The sequence below is a fragment of the Sphaeramia orbicularis genome, chromosome 7, assembly GCF_902148855.1.
Source record: "Sphaeramia orbicularis chromosome 7, fSphaOr1.1, whole genome shotgun sequence".
Lineage (NCBI taxonomy): Eukaryota > Metazoa > Chordata > Actinopteri > Kurtiformes > Apogonidae > Sphaeramia > Sphaeramia orbicularis.
In genome coordinates, this window is record NC_043963.1 from 36219433 (window position 1) to 36239736 (window position 20304).

At 39.9% G+C, this 20304-nt stretch overlaps 1 protein-coding gene across 2 annotated transcripts in view; it reads right to left on the minus strand.

Annotated features, from left to right (window-relative positions):
- Positions 1-15271, minus strand: part of l1cama (L1 cell adhesion molecule, paralog a) — a 53986-nt gene extending 38715 nt beyond the window's left edge. Inside the window, exon 1 of one of the 2 annotated variants that reach the window (XM_030139221.1) lies at positions 15129-15271. The gene's annotated coding sequence lies outside the window, so the exon portion shown is untranslated. Of the gene's footprint in view, positions 1-2387; positions 2509-15128 lie in introns of those variants that run through there. The other variant, XM_030139222.1, reaches the window with a different exon arrangement.
- Positions 15272-20304: the final 5033 nt, after the last annotated feature.

Sequence of the window (20304 nt, forward strand, 5' to 3'; positions counted from 1 at the left end):
AATCATGTAAACCCAAGAAAAACAGTTTCTGGAAAGCAAGAAGCAAAACAAAGTCAATGTAGTGAACTGAATATTGTAGAGATGGGATCCATTTATTTTAAAAGACTCTTAACATGCAATTATTTACATTATCGCAACAGTTAACTAGGTTGGACCACAGCTTCTTAGCAATCCCATTAACTTTGTTAAAAGTTGCAAAAGCAGCACTTCCCTTTAAGTGCTCCTCATCTAATCAAACACAAGGTCTTCTGGGAATGAGGCAAGAGAAGGAACTCCACTAAACAGCTAGTAAATGTCTCCACAGTGGAAAACAAAGTGATGGAGCTAGACAAGGAGTTGACAGAACAGATTTGGCTTCGGTTTTCTATCGTAACTTTAGTCCAGACTTAAATTAAAAAATGATCACCACCACATAAACTGTGGAACAACTTTACTTGCATTGTTTTTAGGAAACAAACCCACTTTTTATAGACTTGCCTTTAAGTGCTGCATTCAGAATAAGTAATTCTATTGATTTGTTTGTTGTCCAGTACAGAAGTCTTTTTCTTTCTGCTGTGGTTGCACTCTGCTGAATGTATTTTCTGCTTCACACTCCCTTTCCACATTGCAATGACAAGCCCATTTGTCTCTCTTTTTTTATTTTGTATTTAGATTTATGAGGCTGAGTCCACGAGATTTTCTGACAGTCCTGCTAACTTTATAACGTTGGAAAAATTGTTTCATATGAAAGTTTTAAGTGATCTGTCTTATATTAACTGAATGGTTATTTCTATAAACATGCTGTCTACTGTTTGGTTACATAACAGTAGTAATATCTGCTGTCTGCAAAGTGCTATAACTTCTTGCAGGTTTTATCTCTGGGTAAATATAGATTATTAAAAAAGTGTCAAAGCTGGCTCTGAAAATCATACCACAGTGGAACCACTGCTCATCTTTGTATCAGCTTGTTCCTGCCTCTATCATGTCTCTCTGTCACAGGAGTCAGATCTGTGAAGACTCATGTGCACGTTGCAGTGCACTGAGGGCTGGTTTGGGTAATTGTCTGGCAAGACAAGTCAGTTTAGAAAGATTTGCCTGCCATTCAAATAAGGCTACACAAGGATAAAGACAGCAGAGAGACATGGGAAACAGAGTTTGCATAGTGATATGGTCAATACCAGGTCTTTATTGTACAGACCACCTGTGTGTGTTTGTGTGTTCATGTGATAAAGTGTGAATGTGTGTTTACTTGAAAGGTGTCAGGTCTGTATTATTATGCATGACTCATGGTTGCAGTGTGTGTCCGCTTCTATGTGCATGTAAGTGTTTCAGCGGTGTCTAGGATGAGGTGTCAATACCCTTGCCTCCCTTTCTTTTTCTCACCCTGCTATCACCATGACAACCTCCTGACTCCAGCTCAGCCGCACACAGCAAATATTTCTTTCCCCTCCCCCTCTCACATGTTCATCCTCCTCACCCCATCCCCCATTTCTCCCCTCTCTCTCTCCCTCTTTTGCTGTCATCTATCTGTACTTTATACTCTCTACCTTCATCTCTTGTCTCCTGTGTCTCCGTATCACGCTCTTTTCCTATCTCTGGCTTTCTCCAGCTCGCCTGTTATGTCTACATGCTACCTGCACTTGAAAGACTTCCTCCTTCCTGACTGCTGTCTTTGCTGAAAGTCTATCTTTTATTTGCGCTCTTTTCTCACTTTCACTTCCTTTATTTGCTAGCTACTCTCTTCTCCCTGCTGATTGCTTCGTGCTCTTTAGAAGAGTATGAAACTCCTCTTTTTCTCCCCCTGAACTCTTTCCTCTCCCTGTCTTATTCTCCTTTCCTATACAAGGACACATATGGAACACTGTCTCCCATCTGTTCTGTGCTACATCTTCATTACAACCTTTCAGCCTGGATCATACACAATGCAATTATAGGTAGCATTGTATCAACCTGTGCCATCAGCTTTATCAAGCCTGAGAGGGACTGTCCAGTCTAAAGGGAAATTTGCGGACTGGCACAGCATCGATGCATTCCCACGAGCCTAAGTGGCTGACTAACTCCCTTTGCATCTGTTATCATTATCATCAGTAAACCATTTCTGCTCTGTAACTAAATCCAATCATTACCAATAGAGTCCACGGCGCAGATCTATTTGAGACGAATCGGCTTGCGCTCTCCAACAGAGGAGGGCCGGGCTCCATCAAAGGCTGCAGTGTTATCTGAGGCGCACAGCCCTGTCTCTGCTGCAGACCCCTGTCTCTGCAAATCCCCCTCCCCACATCTCTACACAGCTCCAGCCCCTCCACGCACCACTGTGTAGTGGTGCAAAGAGATCAAGGACATGACATTTTCTGGAACGTGCAGCAATTTTCAGCAAGGCGCAATATGAAAGGAAGTAAACAGACTACCTGTTCCATCCTGCCAGTGTTTGCATCAGTCTGTTTGGGTGTATGCGTGCATCATCTCCCGTCAGACCGTGAAAAGAAGTGACAACTATATCTGGCCTTAGATTATCTGCTCCAGGAAGAAGTGAATAAGCAAAAAAGTGAGAACGCTGTTTCATCTCTTCTCTGTTTATATTGTTTTGCAAAGCTTTACCGCTCCTCTCTGGACTCTCCCCTCCCACTGCATAATTTTCCAACCCCTCCTCCCCCTATTCGGGTATTGCCCCATAAACTGAAGGCCCAGCTGTGGCCACAGCTCCACCGCAGTCTCTCATCTCTCTTTCTCTACCATTTTGCTTTAGTTATGAAAGATGACAGAATCGCTTCGGCCTCAATTCCAGTGAGAAAGAGAGGGGGAGACAGAAATGCACAGGGAGAAGCCATGGCGATGCAGAGGAAGCTGTGGTGACCTTTCCCTGTGGCTAAAGAACCAGTTGATGAGGATTTCATAGAGACTGAGGTCAACAAGGTCTGACAATCCACATTTATACTGCACACACACATAAACCAAAGATGCCTGCAGCCAATTGTCGATACCCCTGTGAATATATAATGTTGGAAAGGTAATGCATTTTAATACAGATTGCAGAATACAAGCCCTCATTACATGTAATTAGTAACATATTCCTTTAGTGTACTTCGAGTAACATTTCTCTGCATTACTTCAACATGTCTTGAATTGTTATTGGATGTAACAGTGTAGCTAAAGGTAGACTGAACCACCGATCTAAGATATTAATATATGTGAACACAAAATCAGTGTGACGTTTTCTGTGGTAAAAAGGAAGAATGTACTTTTATTTTCCACTGCATCAAAATTCAGTGAATCCCAGTAAACAAAGACACAACTAAGCGAATTTACACATCCATAGTAGAGCATTTTCTTTTCACATTGTTTCTAAAGGAATTTTGTCGCCTTGTAACTGATACACTTATCACCACAAGGCTGCCTTCTCTTTTTTCCCCACAGTAATACATGAATATAAATATATAACAGTCACAGTAATATAAATTTACTCAACAACCAGGCATCTAACGAAGCTACAGTGTGTGACAATTAAATATGCAAAAAAAATTCAAAAATACAAAGAGCGCTTGTTTGAACCAGTGTTTGCTTTGTCCACTCTTGGCTTTTTGGTTAAGAGGATATTTAACCTAGTCCACTCATTAAACATGCTAGATGATGATAATGCACATTAATAATGGATGCTACCCTAAAACACAGACAAAAAAAGAGGGAGTCCTTCCTGAGCTATAAAAACATGGCACCACATGATGGGCTTGTTGGAGGGGACCCACTTTCTAATCCTAACATAAAACATAATCATGAATATTATTATTTCTGTCATTAGATCCCCCTAAATCTCCCCCTGGAACCCCCATATTAGGGGCTTATGGGTAATTAGTATTGCACACGTGTCAGAACAAACAATCACTACTTAACTTAAGTAGTCTTTGTGAGATTTGTGATCATTGTAATCAGCATAGTTTGTTTTCATACATCCCAACACTGTGAATACAGCCACACTCAAATACACGAACCATGCAACACACACTGATACACACCTTCTCTCGGACAAAATAGGCCACTGGCAATATCCTGCATCCTCTGTGGCTGGTATCTAAATCATCTCCATCCCATGATAGCCTGGGTTTAAACCTGCTGATCATGCTGGTTCTTATATAGGACACCCAGACAGCATGTCAGCATCTTCTGCCAACTCGCACTGGCCAAACAAACACAGCTTTTGCATGACAAGATTTCCCAAACATCTCAGAGTGTTTTTTCTTTTATTCAAAGTGAAAGGACAAAACAGCTTCTATGACACTTGTGGAGGCGGACGGGCCCCCGCAGGCAGGTTGAAGGGCCCAAAACTCAAGGAACAGTGAGCACGATGAGCGAAAGGCTGGTAACACTGCTGTCAGTAACATTTACCGCTGGTTTGATTTCCACCCCCCCACCCCCACCCCCCGAACCACTGGTTGGTCAAAACAGCGTTGGCTACACATTCATAAATAAAACACGGGCTGTCTGGGTCATTGGACGCAGGAGAAAGGGAAGGTGAGCCGGGAAGACAGAGGAGGTGGGGGGAGGGAGGAAAACAGAAGATTTAGAGTTATGAGGAAATATAAAATGGGTGATATATGGCACTCAGAGAGAATGAAGTCATTCAAGCGATGAACACATCCTCATCTAATATTGTCAGTTCAGACTTTAGGCAGCGCTATTATTTGTGTTTTGGGGATGTGTTTCTCAAATGTAATTAGTGTCACTGTGAACATAGCCTGAGAAGATGCAGGTGAGCTTTCTGTTTGTGTGTGTGTGTCTGTGTGTGTGTGTGTGTCTGTGTGTGTATGTGTGTGTATTCCTGGCAGGTGTGCATCTGCTTTTGTGCACTCTGACATTTTAATCTCAACAGGATATCTGTCCTTTACCCTCCTGTCTCTCTCTAACCCCTTGTCTCTCTCTTTATCTTCCCATATTGTCCTTCCATCTTAACCTCCGTGCTCTCACACTTCCAGTTCATCGCCCGGAGCAGGATCACACTTTAACAGTACCATCAACATTATTAAAAGGTTACTGAAAATGAAGGTCCGTTCTTTGTCTATTAGAATCCCACTTTCTCTCTCCTGTTTCCACTGCCCCGCCCAACTTTGTACGGCCTGAGGATGAGATCTTGTATGCTTGTGTCTAATTACCTTATTAGGCTCATTAACAATGTCCGGGCCCTCTGTCTGTTCTCTCTCTTTATCTCTTATGTCGTTTGTTTTCTGCTTTTCGTCTCCTTTCCCTTCATCTCTTCCCCCCCCCGATGTGACATCTACACCTCTGAATAAATTTATTCTTCGTCCTTGTTGCTCATGTGTTTTCACTTGGGGATTGCTCCTTTTATCTTTTCCTCGTATTAGCAAGAAGTCTCACCCAGTGTTTCTTTATCGCTTCGTGTGAGTCGTCTGCAGCGGAGCTCTCAACAAATGGTTTATGAAAATCACTACATGAAAGCGCACCCTACGAGTTTGTCCACAGAAACACAATTGCTCAGATCATCCTACTGCGAAACAGTGCATGATGGCTGATGTAAACAGACACTTTTATAGCTAAATATAGTGTCTCATTATTGCATTGTGGGGCCCTGTGTGAGGCTCTCTGTCGCGCCATGCCCAATTACCCCTGATCAATTCAGAGTGCCAACTACAACAACTCCAGCGCCGACCTGATTTAGAAAGTCTACACTCACAAGAGGCTAACAAGAACACTTCCATACACAGCATCTTGCTCAGGTAGAGTGTATGTGAAGTGTGGCTAGCATGGCCTAATTTAGTCTGGCTACATTCGGCTATGAGCACAGACGACAGTAATGTAGGTCATAAACATTAAACAAAACAACAGATCATGGTTATATAAACCCTAACTTTGCTATGTGAAGTCTCCAGGAAATGCTAATTATTACCCAAAAAGATGTAATGAGATGAGTGTTATCCCAAAATAATCTAAGCAGAAGGCACAGGAATGGGATCTGGGAACTAAAATATGTTTTCAATCCAGTACAAGTACAAGATGTGATAGATGAGGCAGATGGTGGGACTACATTTGACCAAACCAGGTAAGTGCACTATATATAGTGAAATATTATTGTTATGATGTTGATTAAAGCTAGCTGTGAATCTTTCAGATAAACTGAAAGATTGTATGTGCTTTTATGGAAAATTAATGTACAGACCAGCCCTTCTAGGCTAAATTTAGTAAGAAGTTCTTAAAAACATGAAAACAATGTCTTTTCCATTAAAAATGGTCTGGAGTTACATGGTTGTACTTTTGTTAATCTTAATGTACCCTTCTACTGGTTTAGAGAAATACTTGAAGTTCTTTTTTTTTTTTCTTAAATGTAAGGATATTCTAATTACTTTTTGAAGTAAAATAATTAAGTCTATGTAACTCAATAAGTCAATTAGTCATGACATCATAATTAACATGTAAATATAATAGAGTAATGTGAAAGGAAGAGGGAGATAAATACATATTATTAATATTTTATGGAGAGGGGGCAGAATTACATAAATTGCACTTCTTCCCACCCCTTTTCAGGCATGTAAATGAAACTATTGTGCTGTTTTTTCTTTCTAAGATTGTCTTGATTGTTGATTTTTGTATTATTATTTCTGCTTTACTTGTTCACATATATGTTAATTTCATTGCATGTTGGGAATAAATCACTAGATCTAATTTAATATGTCTTCTCCACCCAAGTTTAACTTTTTTTTTTAACTTTTTCAGACTTGTGAAAGACTCATAAACATTAGTTCTGTGTCTTCATGAAGTACGAGATAAATCTCTTCTTCCCCTAATCAAAATGAGCTGACTTTTAAAGAAAAGAAGTCGACCGCGCTTGTCATTTTGATTCAACTAATTAATTATTCATGCACACCCCTAATGGAAATGTTTAATGACTGATTGGATCATGCAAAAAATGCATGAGCTCCGTTTTCATACATAATATAATGACTGTTATTTCTATTGAAAATGAACTCAAAGAGCAACCTTGTGTAAATCCTATCTTTCTACACTTTGCCTCTGACATTTCTTTACTTCTTGACATTTTGGTTTTTTTTTTATCTCTACACTAAAATCTCTCTCCTGCTGCTTGAAATCAATTTCCACTCTCTTGCACATTTCTTACAATCCCTCCTCTTTGTCTCTCTGGGTTTTGTCTGACATTAGCCTGTTTTAACCCTGCATGCCCCTTCTCATCTTTCCTCCAGCCAGCGGCTGCATGCATGTGGTGGGTGCAGTGTGTAATAGGATGGCACAGTAGGTGAGATTAAATTAGGCCAGTGTATGGGGATTACTACCCACTCAAAACCTGATCCCCTCCCACTCTGTGTAATCCAACGCTAATGAATATATCATGGCTGACACAGCAGATAAAGCACCAGCGAGAAACTACAGTCACAACATCGCTGATGTGTCAACACCAGACAAACACACACAGACAGACTGTTTACCTCCAAACACTGCAGTACTGGAGGATGCAGTGTCGATGCAAGTGTGCCTGAGCGCTCATGTTTCGTGTCCCATCTATTTCAGTTATGGTTAATTTAAGTGGTGTGCAGGTATAGAGTGAAGAAGGACTAAATGAAATGAAAAGTCAATACACTTAACTGTAAACACTCCAAATAAGCCTTTATGGATTTAATATTAAGCCACATTGTGTTCCACACATGTCAAGTAGTCACCTTCAATACAGCACATAGCTCGTCTCATATCCAGACTTTAAGTGTCTTGGCTCCAGAAGACTAAACCCTGCAATGTAATTTAGCCTAATGCAATAAATCACCTGCATTAACTACAAATGTCAAAATTCCCAGGGAGAATATCTTGATCTTGATTTGCGTATATTTGTATGATGTTTCCATAGACTGTACATCCTTTATCATTTGCCTTCTGAGTGTATATTGTGATCCAGTAAATCTGTCAGAGAGCTAGGAACAACATGTCAATAGCCTGATCCCATTAATGCCCCAGTGCAGCCTCAATGTCTTTTAGGACAGGTTTTGTCAGTTTTGTTGATTCACTGCTGGCATCCTGTCAAATAACACTCTGGAAAGAAATTAAGAGACCACTTCAAATTTCCAGACCTGAACCCCGTTGAAAACCTCTGCAATGTGATCAAGAGGAAGATGGATGTTGACAAGCCATAAAGTAAAGCCGAGCTGCTTGGCATAAAGCACTAACAACACTGTGATAGACAGGTGAGGAGTATGCCAAGACACATGAAAGCTGTGACTGCAATTCAGGGTTGCTCTAAAAAAAATACTGACTTCTCTGCATTTCTATGGTGTTTTCAAATTGTTTTTGTTACATTATTCAAGGTCCAAAAACTCTGCATATAAATGCTTTAAATGGCTATATTTCTACTTTGAGTCGGGGTCAAATGTGAGTAGTTGCTAGAATAAAGGAAAATCTTAATTCTACTCAGATACCTAGCAAAACCTCTGGTCTTCTGTTTTCTCGCTAGACCTGCACTTCTTGTGTAACTCAAACAGCAACAAATATGAGTAGTGGCCTGGCCGTAGAGCAAAGCTTTGGAGTTTTGTTAAGTTTGAACTGCAGGGAACTAAAATGAATGAATAACTTAAACCTGAAGTGGGACAGGATGAAAGCAATGCCAAAGTCTGTCAAGAGCAAAACTGACAATAAAATCACAGCAATTGATAAAGAAGAAATTCTCGCAGTCTTAAAAGTCTGTCAAAAGCTCTGGGAAACAGTGTGATGCAACTTACAGCAAAACCACAGCGCTGAAGAAGTAGCCTACGGTGGCGATATACATAAGCTCCAAAGTTTCATTAAAAATGTAGTCAGCTTCTCATGCAACAAATCAATAATTAGTAAACCAAAGCTGTCACATCCTCTTAATAAATATCGCCCTGCAACAACGCCACAGTGGAACAGCAGTGGTGTGTTAAAGGGTCAGTTTAATAATATCTGAGCAAATATTACATTTAAAAGAAGCACCTGAAGGCATGATAATGGACTTGAACTTACTTTGTAGTTACGTTCTGTTTTTGTCACCAAATTATGTTTGGCCTGTCGATATTTGGATTGCATGTCGCTCTATTAAAAAATCGTTAACACTTATAAGTCTCCATCATTCATTTCATTGCAGTTAATGCACGAGTACTGGTAAAACAGTGTATAAGTTCCTGAAAATCTCCTAATCTTATGCTTGGATTTATAAGCTTTCTATAATGCCTGTAACATTTACAAAACATTATATTCAATGCATCTTCTACTCTGTATAGTAACAACAACAATAATAATAATAGTAGCAATAGTAATAATAATGACAGTTAGAAAGGCAACAAAAAGTTAATTATGACCTATGTTTTTTGTTTGTTTGTGTCACTGGTTAGTTTGGCTTGGGGATAAAACCAGGTAAACCGACCAAGGTTAAATAAAGTGAAAAGCGATACCAGCCTCCACACCTTTTTATGGATCTGCTCTAAATTTTAAGGAGGTCGTCCTTGGTCCATGTCCTACACTTCCACTAAATTTAATGATAATCAGTGCCCTAGTTTTTGAGTAGAGATACAGATACACAATCACAAATGATCACATTATAGTTAAATATAGCTATATAACAGGTCACTGCTCACATGTGGAAAATACTATCAGAGATGCTGCATGGGTAAAAGCTTAAGCACAGATGGGAGAAGGAGCTCAATGTGGAAATTACAGATGATGATTGGCTTAATATGTGGAAGATGCACTAAACATCCACTAGTTCACAGATCTGGAGGGAGCTCTCCTGGAAAAATATGGTGTTTCTTTATTACACTAAGATGAAAAGTAACCAGTTAAACAGAGAGCAGAAATGTTGGAGGGAATGTGGAGAATTTGATGTAGATCACACACGTCTTTTGGAAATGTGATTAGATAACTGTGTTTTGGGAGATGGTGTGTGGAGTGCTACAACAAATAATGGGGTATGAGATTCCAATGTGCTGTGATGTACTGTATTTGCGTAACTTGTCTGATGAAAGTGTAGTGGGAAACAACATATGCTTGGATAAGATACTTTTAGTGGCTTGCAAAAAAGCTATTACAAGGAACTGGGGAAAGACAGAACCACCAACAAAGGACCGACAAACGGATCGCAGTTACTGAAGGAATGTATACAATGGAAAAAAAACTCACCAACTGCGACTACAAGAAGCAAAAATGGACAAAAAAATTGAATAACTGGACTGATTATAGAACCCAGAATGGTGGAAGGACTGAATAACATGAATGCAGTGTTGTTACCCAAGCGAGGTTGGTTTTTGTTTTGTTGTTTTTTGTGACTACGTGTTCATAAAATTTCAATAAAACCTTAGTGAAAAAAAAAGCTTAAGCACAGTAAATAAGAACAGCTTTATGATGAAATGAATGAGAGATCTAATATTAACCAAATGAAACAGAATCCCAGTGTAGATATGACATTTTCTAATGGGCCATAGTTGTGTGGACTTCAGACATTTGACATTATCTTTCGCAAATAAAAGACAATATTGGTATTTGATTTATAGCTAATTCATTCATTTGGATGTTGTATATGGGCCACTGTCACTGGTGAGTCATGTTGTTAGACAATCAACAGTATAGAGACACAGACATGCGGTAGTAAACACACTGGACAGTGGGTCAATTTAGCCTAATTATAGTCCCCAGTGTGGACAATAAAGCGTCTTTGATAGAGCTGCTTTGGTCCAGATGGAGTGACGCAGGACGGGGAATTCTCTGTATTGCTGAGACAAAGGCATAATTTTTTGACAGGGAGGCAGAAAAAATGATAAGAGCATCAAAGAGGCACAGAGAAGGTCAGACAGAGTGGTGTGCATCCCCTATTTATTTGGAGTTTTATAGGGTTTCTACTTTTTTATCCTTTTTCATACAGTATGTGTGCAGAAGAAGTTTAATTCAGAGTTAAAACATATTTGCACAATATTACAAAAATAAATGGACTGCGCACATCTTTTTTAAATTTTATCTAATTTAAAACATATTTTTCTCTTCATCTTGGCCACAGATTTTTATTATTGGTTCCGTTATTGGTTTGGCAGTAATTAATTTCCTGGACAGAAGTAATATCCACTCTGGGCTTCCAGTTTTGTAATTTTAACCGGTAATATCATATTTGTCACCCATGGGAATTCCACAATTTCTCCTTCTCTCATAGCATCACTTCTGAAAGCTGTAATAAGGTAATTCACTCTGCCAAATTAAATTCATTTCCATACATGACGCCTCTATTTGTGCCCCAGTTTCCATCACAGGTTCAATAGTATAATTGGGTTGGATTTATTACTCTTTGTCTGAGAGCCTCTTTCTGGAAAGGCCAATAGAAGCCTCCGTCATTATTTTGATTAAGACCTGCGATGTGGGCTCCTGTGTCCACCACTGCATGAATACTGATATGACAACGGAAACCACACGAGTGCACGAGAACATTAGACGAAAGAGACAGAGACACAGAGGCAGTAAAGGAAGGATGTATTACCGAAGTTGATAGGTTCTTTTCTACATGCCTGAAACAGTAAAAAAGACATTTAAGTGATGACTGGAGCACTAAGATGACTCAGACACATTGCCACTCTTGCACTCTGTCTCCTCTTTTGTGACAGCTTTATCTCACCGCCATCTCTGCGCCACCTTTTCAAATCAATCTTTTCCATTTTTAGGTTTTCCTTCCTTCCATCTCACCTCTGTTTCTTCACTCACTCTTTTTGCTGGCCTCCTTCTCTCCTCCTAAATTGTCTATAATCAGTTACCCACGGCTGGGTTGTCAATCTGTGTGACCCTTAACTCCTTAAATCACCACAATGTATTCTCCACCAAACCCTGACAGCATGTCTACATGATCCCCCACTTGACACCCAGTGGGCCGACTCCCATCTGCACAGTCTAAATCAAACAGCCTCCAAGCTGCAGCCGGGGAGGAGGGAAACTCTCCATTTTGACAGCATCCTGAAGGTACACACACACACACACACACACACACACACACACACACACACATAGCAATGAAAAGACACACGATGGAGATAACTCAAGGGAATTCAGAGAGAAACCTTTGAATTTGTGGCTTGTGAGTTTAAAACTTTACAACTGTTAGTCTCAAAGGACTATAAAGAGCAAAGCAGAGATGAAAAAGTAATTGTTGACAGCTCAGTCTAAGATATAGTTCAGTCTCTTAACCCTTGTTTTACCCTGCCTCTGCATTAATGGCTGAATCACCATAAAGTGACAAGTGCAGTCTTTGATCAGTAGCAGATGCTTAAGTAATCAGGCCAGGGAAGCAACATTAGAGAATCTTTAATTTGGTGCACTGCAACAGGATCTCCGCTGTGTATTTGCTCAGTGTTTATTTGTGGATGTTGCTGGAATTGTGCATTAAACAGATGTGTTTATATGTGTGTGTTTGTATATCTGTGTCTGGTGAGCAGCAGGACTGGTAAAGAGGCCCTGAGGCTATAACAGGTGGCTGAGGAGCAAAGGGCCAGTGCAGTACACTGCTCTTCCCTGGAGTTGCTCCTAACTGGCAGATTGAGTGCAGATCACTCCTCTCCTCCTACACAACACCAGCTCTCTACTTCAACTGCAAGACTAAGGCATTTGGAATCAGGCCAATCACTGCCATTATCATCCAGTAGAAATTAATACAGCAAAACCATGAATATCTGGCCACGCACTGCGCTGCTTTTCTCCCGTTTTATGACAATTTCAAACCTCCTGTTAATTCCTTCGGCCTCTGTTTCATTCTCTTTCTCTGGCCCATCATCATCTGTTGCAACCTTACCCTTTTTCTTTATCTTAGTTGATCTCTCTTTCTGCTTCCCTTCAATATCCACCGCACTGACCATGCATGAAAGGATGCAAAGTAGTCTGGTTTTCAAAGGGAAGTCCACTCTCGACTCCTTATCCTTTATCTTCTTCATGTTACTTACAGCAACCTCCTCTGCCTCTCCTTACTCTTTTCATTGCTGATCCCTGCCTCTCCGTCCCCCTTTTTCACATAAATCCCTGTGTCAATCCATCTCTTTGATGGAACAGCTCAATTAACCAGGCAGCGTCAGAAGGGAGATTACATTCTGCACCATACTGAAGCAAGGGTAATCGTGCTCTCCAAGTCGAGCCAGCTCCTCTAACAACAACACCCCTGCTACACCAGCAGCTCCCCACACCTTAGAGTTCTGGCTGCCGTGGCCGTTAAAACCTCACTGCATAAATAGTATGATAATGTGACCAGCAGTGGCTCTCTGGAGCATTTTGTCACAGAGCACATGCCATGCATACAAACTCAAACTTCATTCACCCCAGCGGCAGCAGCACATGCATCCACATATACTTCATTCAGTGGCAGCAACTGTATGTTGATCTATTGTGTGGATGTGTACGGTGCAGAATGTTTATGGATGTTGTACAGATGGTGACAAGTCATTGTCAGGCACAGCGCCTTCCAGTCCCCTGACTGAGTTCATCTGGGACAAGCTGCAGGCTACTGGGGCAGGTTCAGCACTACTGGCACACACATGCACTCACGTGATATGAGTAGATACGCAGACATAAATACACACCCAGTATCTGTGTGCATCTGGTTAATATGTGTGATATGATGTGTGATAGCAGCAGTAACAAAAAGACACATACTCTACTCCATAAACCACCAACAGACGAAACACACTCATTGCCTTTAGGAGCTGCTTCTGGCAATACAGTTCCCTACATCATTAACACAACTGGGGGAACATTGTCTATTTCGTGCCGTTGGGTAGAACAGATGTGTAACAGACCGTGGAAGGTGACAGCAGGCAGCTGTATGGCACACGGCCAGGTGAGTGACTCTTCCATGGGCACACCTGCACAGTCTGCTATTAGTGGTGCCCCGCCCTTATTTTCCTTCTTCCGATATCTCCTTCCATATAAATATTCTGCTGACTCTCACGGTCTCCTGTTGATATCTGAATCTCTCTCTGTCTCTCCCTCTTCCCATTCATTTGCACTCCCATTTCTCTTTCCTCTGTAGTTTAAGGTTACTCATCCCTCTCTGTGCCCCAGCAAAACAGACCTACTGCAACAGCCCAAGATAAGACTGGTAGACTAGAAAATTGTTGTTGTCTGCTCTGCTATGCAGCTGCATTTCATCCCCTACATCAGTGGATGCCACAGCAGCACATTGCAATCACGGGCTGTACTTAACAACATTAAACCACTTGGCTATTAGCTGGGGGAGGGGAAGAGTGGAGAGAAAACGAATATTCATATTAAAGCAGCAAAGCACAGGGAGATGTAAAGCAAAGCGAAGCATATGTTACAGAGATTTCCTTCAGTTTGCAAAAAAGAGACTGTAAAATTTGAATACCAAAGCAGCAAATTGAAAGTATATTTGCATATTATATTTCTCAAATGGATAGGAAATTCCAATGGTCTGTGCTGTACATCTTTTCTAAGTCAAGACAAACAAAAAAAAAAAATCACTTCATTTTATAACCTTTAAAGTCAACAATGGATATGGATTTATGTTAACATAAACCAAAAACACAATAAAATTTTAGAGAGTAAATGTAGAGCAGTAAGATGCTGTAATCATGACCACTAAAGTGTTCACTGAGCCAGTACAGTGCAGTGCCATTCATTAATGCCAGCGGAGACCCTGTTGCATGTGATGCACTCCACATACAATTACCACAAGAAATACACAGAAGAATATGACAAAAACAGTTTGTTTAAAAGTAACAGGCACCAACAGGTTATACCTGATGATCATAACTCTAAATTTCTAAACATTGAAAAGTAATGCAACATTTAAGTGAAGTATGATCTATTACAACCTCTATGAACACATAAAAAGTGCTCTGATGACTATAATTAATTTACAAACTATTAAATCAAATTCACAATTTTCCAAAACATTATCAACCTCGTGGGAGTAAAATATGTTGTTAAAGATGAGGCATTCAAATATGAAGCAGTTAATATTTGTATGAAGCAGATTGTCATCTTTTCCTGCTGGTGAAGGTAGAGATGAGCCAAAGGTGTGATTCCATAACAAGCCACCTCCACCTCCACCTAACAGCCTAATTAATCTGCTCACTCCCGCTCCCTGCTGCTCTGTGTCCTTCTGCTTAATGAAAAACTGTGTTTCTGCAGAAAAAGGTTCCTCTTACCTCCACAGAGATGCTCGTCTCCTCTGGCAACTCCTTGTGTCCTTTCCCCCCTCCACTCTTCTAAATGTACTTGTGCCTTTTCTTCCTCTTCTGTATCAAATTGATTGTGCCCCTCTCTTCTCTGCTGATGCTGCAGTGATAGAAAAACACACCCTCCTCTGGCCGCTCTCTCTCACTCCCTGACTCTCATTGGCTGCCTGTTAGAGGTGACATCACCCTTCTTCTTTGCCTGCCTCCCTGCCTCCTCCTCTGTTCCCTCCCTCTCTCTCTCTCTTCACCTAACTCTCAGTAGATTCTGACCATTCCTTTATTATAGCCCCCCCTCCTCCTCCTCCTTCTTGTCCTCTCTGTCCTCTCTCCCTCTCTTCTTCCTCCTCCATGTATACAGTCTGGATTAGTAGGTCCACCTGCTCTTACTGCTGCTCATATATTCAGCCAAGCAGTGCCAAGCATAACAATGCATATTCTACATTAGCATAGAGTATATAAGCCTATGGCCCCTCAGCACTTCCTCTCGCCTCTCTTCATGCACCAGTCCAGGAACTAAAACACTAGGAAATGATGGCCAAATGAAAAATACATTAAAAAACATATTGAAATTTCATTCATTTCTGCAGTAACCACTATGAAATATATATAACTCTTTAGGATTAAAAAATAAAATACAATTATTCATCATTCTAAGACTAAAGATTAAACTTTCCTGCCATTGTAAATATGTACTGAACACCAAAATAGAAAAGTAGAGCACATAATGAAAAAGTACACCATACTATATTACAAAAGTGCTAAAATGAACTTAGAGAGCCCAAACCTCTGCCAACCATTCCCAGAAATCACACCAGCTTCAACGAGTTAAAAAGCTGCGGACAAAATCTTGAAATACAGTGATTTTTAGAAAATCGTCTACAGTGACATTGGCCTTTGACCTTTCAGGGACAATTTCTTTTGTGGCTCTAGATGGTAACACTATACATCTGTGGTAAAACAGAATCAAAACATATGATTCTCAGCCAAAATATGATTTAAAAAATGCAGAATTTGGGGAGCTTTGCCTTATCTTAAGCCTTAGTCTAGAAGAGAGAAAAAAATAAATCAAGAACACTGTCACTAAAAGACAAATACTGGTTAAAAAAAAAAAAAAAAAAAAAAAACATTCTAAGCACATCTTAAATTAGACTAGGGTAGATTACATTTTCATTATGACAGTGAAATGCAGTTTGGTATCCAGTATGACGCGTAAAAAGAAAAAATGTCCAAAAGTACCACAAATAATGAAAAAGTACACATTATAACAAAAGGGCTATCATTAAATACAGAAGTATGTAGACCTAATAAAGGTGTACATAAATAGGTATCAGATGGCACCTAGGATGATTTTTTTTTATTTTTAATGTATTTGCTATTGTATTCTATCCTATTCTATATACAACATGCAGGCATAAGTACATGTAAATAAAAGCATTACATACATATATTACACAACGGCAGAAAAGCTGAAACATGAGATGAACTTTTTTGAATAAATCTGTCCCAGATTTATGTTGATGAGAACATGTGGACAGTCCAAGAGCTGACAGACTACCAAGGTGAAATAATGGATATTAGCAATCTCCACACTCCACTGGGCTCAACTTTCATATGCTTTTTTTTTTTTAAATTCATTCTGAGACACTGACTGGGTTTCAGTTCATTATAGTGTGATCAAAGGCATGACTGGCCCGTTATGTAATGCTGGAGAATAAAAATGTGTCAGGAATTACTGCCGTCTCTTATCTGAGTCTGGGAGGTGGTGGAGATGCAGAGATGCTCTGATTTCAGGGTAATAAAGGGCTGCTTAATCCAGGGGGTGTGTGGCTGTGTTTGCTGTTGCGACAAGATAATACAATTGTATAATGTCACACGGTGACAATGATCTGCTACATATCACACGATGATAGAGGTTCAAAGATCTTATTTTTGACTGTACTTGCTTTCATGGTTTATCTTTGCGCTGCTAATTTATATGCGAGTCACTTTGCCTTTTCTCCTGAGCAGCTCATCCAAAACGCAGGCAGCAACAAAAAACTGAATTCTTCTATTTGCTTTTAAAGAACTCCATGGATTGGCATCAGTTTAGATTTCCCACATTGTCAGTGCTTATTCCACCTCCAAAACCCCTTAGATCCTCTAAACAATTACTTTTCTCAGTGCCACAGTCCCAGAGAAAATCCAAGGCTGATTGAAGATTTTCCACTGTTGCCTCCAGACAGTTGAACAGTTTACCCCACATTTTGTGTCATGTCTCTATAATAGGAACCAATGCAATAAAACCAGAGGTATTACATTCGACTGCCTGTCTGGATTTCTCCATTTCTATTCATATTAGTGAATATCTATCTTCATTATTGTATTTCTACTTCTTTTAATTCACATGTGCTATCTTCTATTGATCTACATTCACTATTGTTAATTTTTACCCTATTATATTTCATTTTACTTTAATAATTTTTAACTCACGTTTCATTATCTTTCATAGGTCTCCTGTTCACCGTGATGATTATTTTATTCGCAGCTGTTTTATTCTTAATTTTAATGTCCCCATTGCTGTCTTGGTATTATTTTATTAATGTGTTTTTGTTTCCTGTGCAGCAATTTGGGCTTCCACCTAGGATGAAATGTGCCATAAAAATAAAATGCATGCTCGCTTAAGCAACGTCTTGCTTCATTACCAACATCACCAAAATATTGCAAATATTTCTTTCAGAGCTCAACAACTATTTCAGTGCTGACGTCCCCCAAAAGACGCACAACACAAAAGGGTTTTGATCTGTTACTGAAATAACAGAGGGAAGAAAGACTAACACTAACTTGGGAGACACACATTTTCGCACTCATTCGACACATGTTCCTAAAAATAACAGAACAGGTAAGTGGGGCAGTATTGTGTGTAGTCAGAAAACTCTCTCTGAGGTGCTGTAGTTTCTCTCTTTGTGCTCCGGTTTTAGGGTGCCAGCGTGGCCCATCTGCCACCAGTGCCCCAGGATCTGCCAAGCAAGCAGACAAAAGCTGCTACAGGAGCAGACAGCAAGGGAATAATGATTGATGAAGCCAGTTTATGTAGGTGTGGGACCTCCTCCATTATCCTTAGACAAGGCTAGATGACTGAAGAAAGACTCAAAGTTCAGGGTCAAAACTGTGGCTGGATGGATGCCAGTGATGGAGACAAAAACTAAATAAATCTTGATCATTGAACAATCAGAAGTTAAGCATAAATGCAAACTCTGCACAACCTCCACCTTTTTAAATGTTGTATTTATCTGAAAATTTGATTATCTCTGGTTTTTAGACAGTTATGCTGCACTTTGAATTTTTTAAAATTTTAACAGCATAAACTTGTGACTTTACCTAATTTTTTGACATTTTAAAATGTAGATGCTTCATCTATTAATTGGAAACATGATTATAAGAAAATAGATGATGAAAATAAACTATATGGATAGATGCCAGGAGCAGGGACAACTGGGCAAGGGATCAAAAGAGAGGGAATGAGATGGCTGTCTGAGTACAAGCACTATCTGGACTCACACTGAGGCTGTTTTTTAATCCTCAGAGGTAATGTGCTCTTTTTGTGTCATCTTTGTACATTATTTAATGGACAACAAGCAAGGAGCAACATTTGGATAAGGTGATAGTGGGTTTTTAATCTAAGAGAAATATGTAGCACAAGCTGATGCTGACAGATAGAGTTATTAGTTGCTGAGGAAAAATACAAGTACAGCAACACCAATGTAATTTCACCATGAGAAAAGCAAGCCTGACTTAATCTACAGGAACCAAAGAATGTTATTAGGAAATAAATGTCAAGACAGCCCTTAATGTGAGACACAGGCTGAGTAATTTTGTCCCCACAGCCTCTGTCCAGACAAGCTATCAAAACAAAGCAAACACTAATATTTAAAGGGCAGTTTCAAGTGGGGAACAGAGGAAAATTAGCATCCTGCTCATAGGAAGTCTCACTCAGACAGATCAATACAGATAATGTCTCTCTTGTCTCTTTCTGATTATTTCACCTCTACTAAAATTTCCTGTTAAAAAACAGAAGTGCCTCCCTGACCTCTGTTGTGTAAACTGTTTTGTGGAGACATTTACCCTGGCTGTCACTTCACCGTACAGTGTACTGTCCGGGCTTTCACTCAAAACCATTCATCTGTAAGAGACTTCTTACTTGCCCTTGCAAAAAAATCTCTCCGCTCATTTTCCTTCCTCTCAACTCGACCGTAAGTGAGTCAGCTGGCAGACTGGTGGGTGAGATGGAATGATATATGAGAAGGAAGACAGGAGCGAGGAGCGAGAGAGAGGGGAAAGGAAGGCTGTGAATGAACAAGTTAAAGTCTGGAGTTGCAGGAAAAACAGATGCAGTCAGCAAAAGACAGAGAGAGAGAGAGTGAATTCCATCAGCTTAAAAAGGGGGATGGAGGCAATATAGTAAATGGCTGCAGTATGGGTGTGGAGGTCCAGATGAGAGGGAGGGCTAAAGGTATTGAGCTGGAGAGGACGACAGACTCCCAGTGTCAATGGAGAAGGTGCGGTGCAACATGAAGCATGTCAGACTGAAAATAGTGATTGTGACAGGTGTCAAAAAAGCTTGAAAAATGCACTCTGATGTTTTGCCCCCATGAGCCTCCTGGTTTCTAGAAACATGAAGGCGTTTAAAAGCTCTATATGGAAAAACAAGGCAGTCGAGACACAAAAAGAGAAGAGAAGAGAAATAACACACAGCAGGCTGGCTTTACTAGTTACACTGTGAATAATTAACTGACAATATGAGAAAGAAGCCAGTGATATATGTTATGTATGTCACTGTAAACAAATTTAGGTGAAAGGTAACTAAGTACTCTAAGTACTGTATTTGAAAACAAGTCTGACATATTTACACCTGAGTATTCCCGTTTAATACAACATTGTATTTCTTCTTCACAACATTTCAGATGAAAATATTTTAGTTTTTACTCCACTGCATTTGCTTGACAGATTAAGTACATTTTCAGATTACAATAGTTTTCTTTGTCGAGAAAACACCTTGGAGGAGTTGGACAAGAAATATGAAACCCAAAATAAAAAAAAAATAAAAAAATCAGCTCACATTAAAAAACAGTACATGAGTTACTTAACAAATATCAACATATAAAGTTGT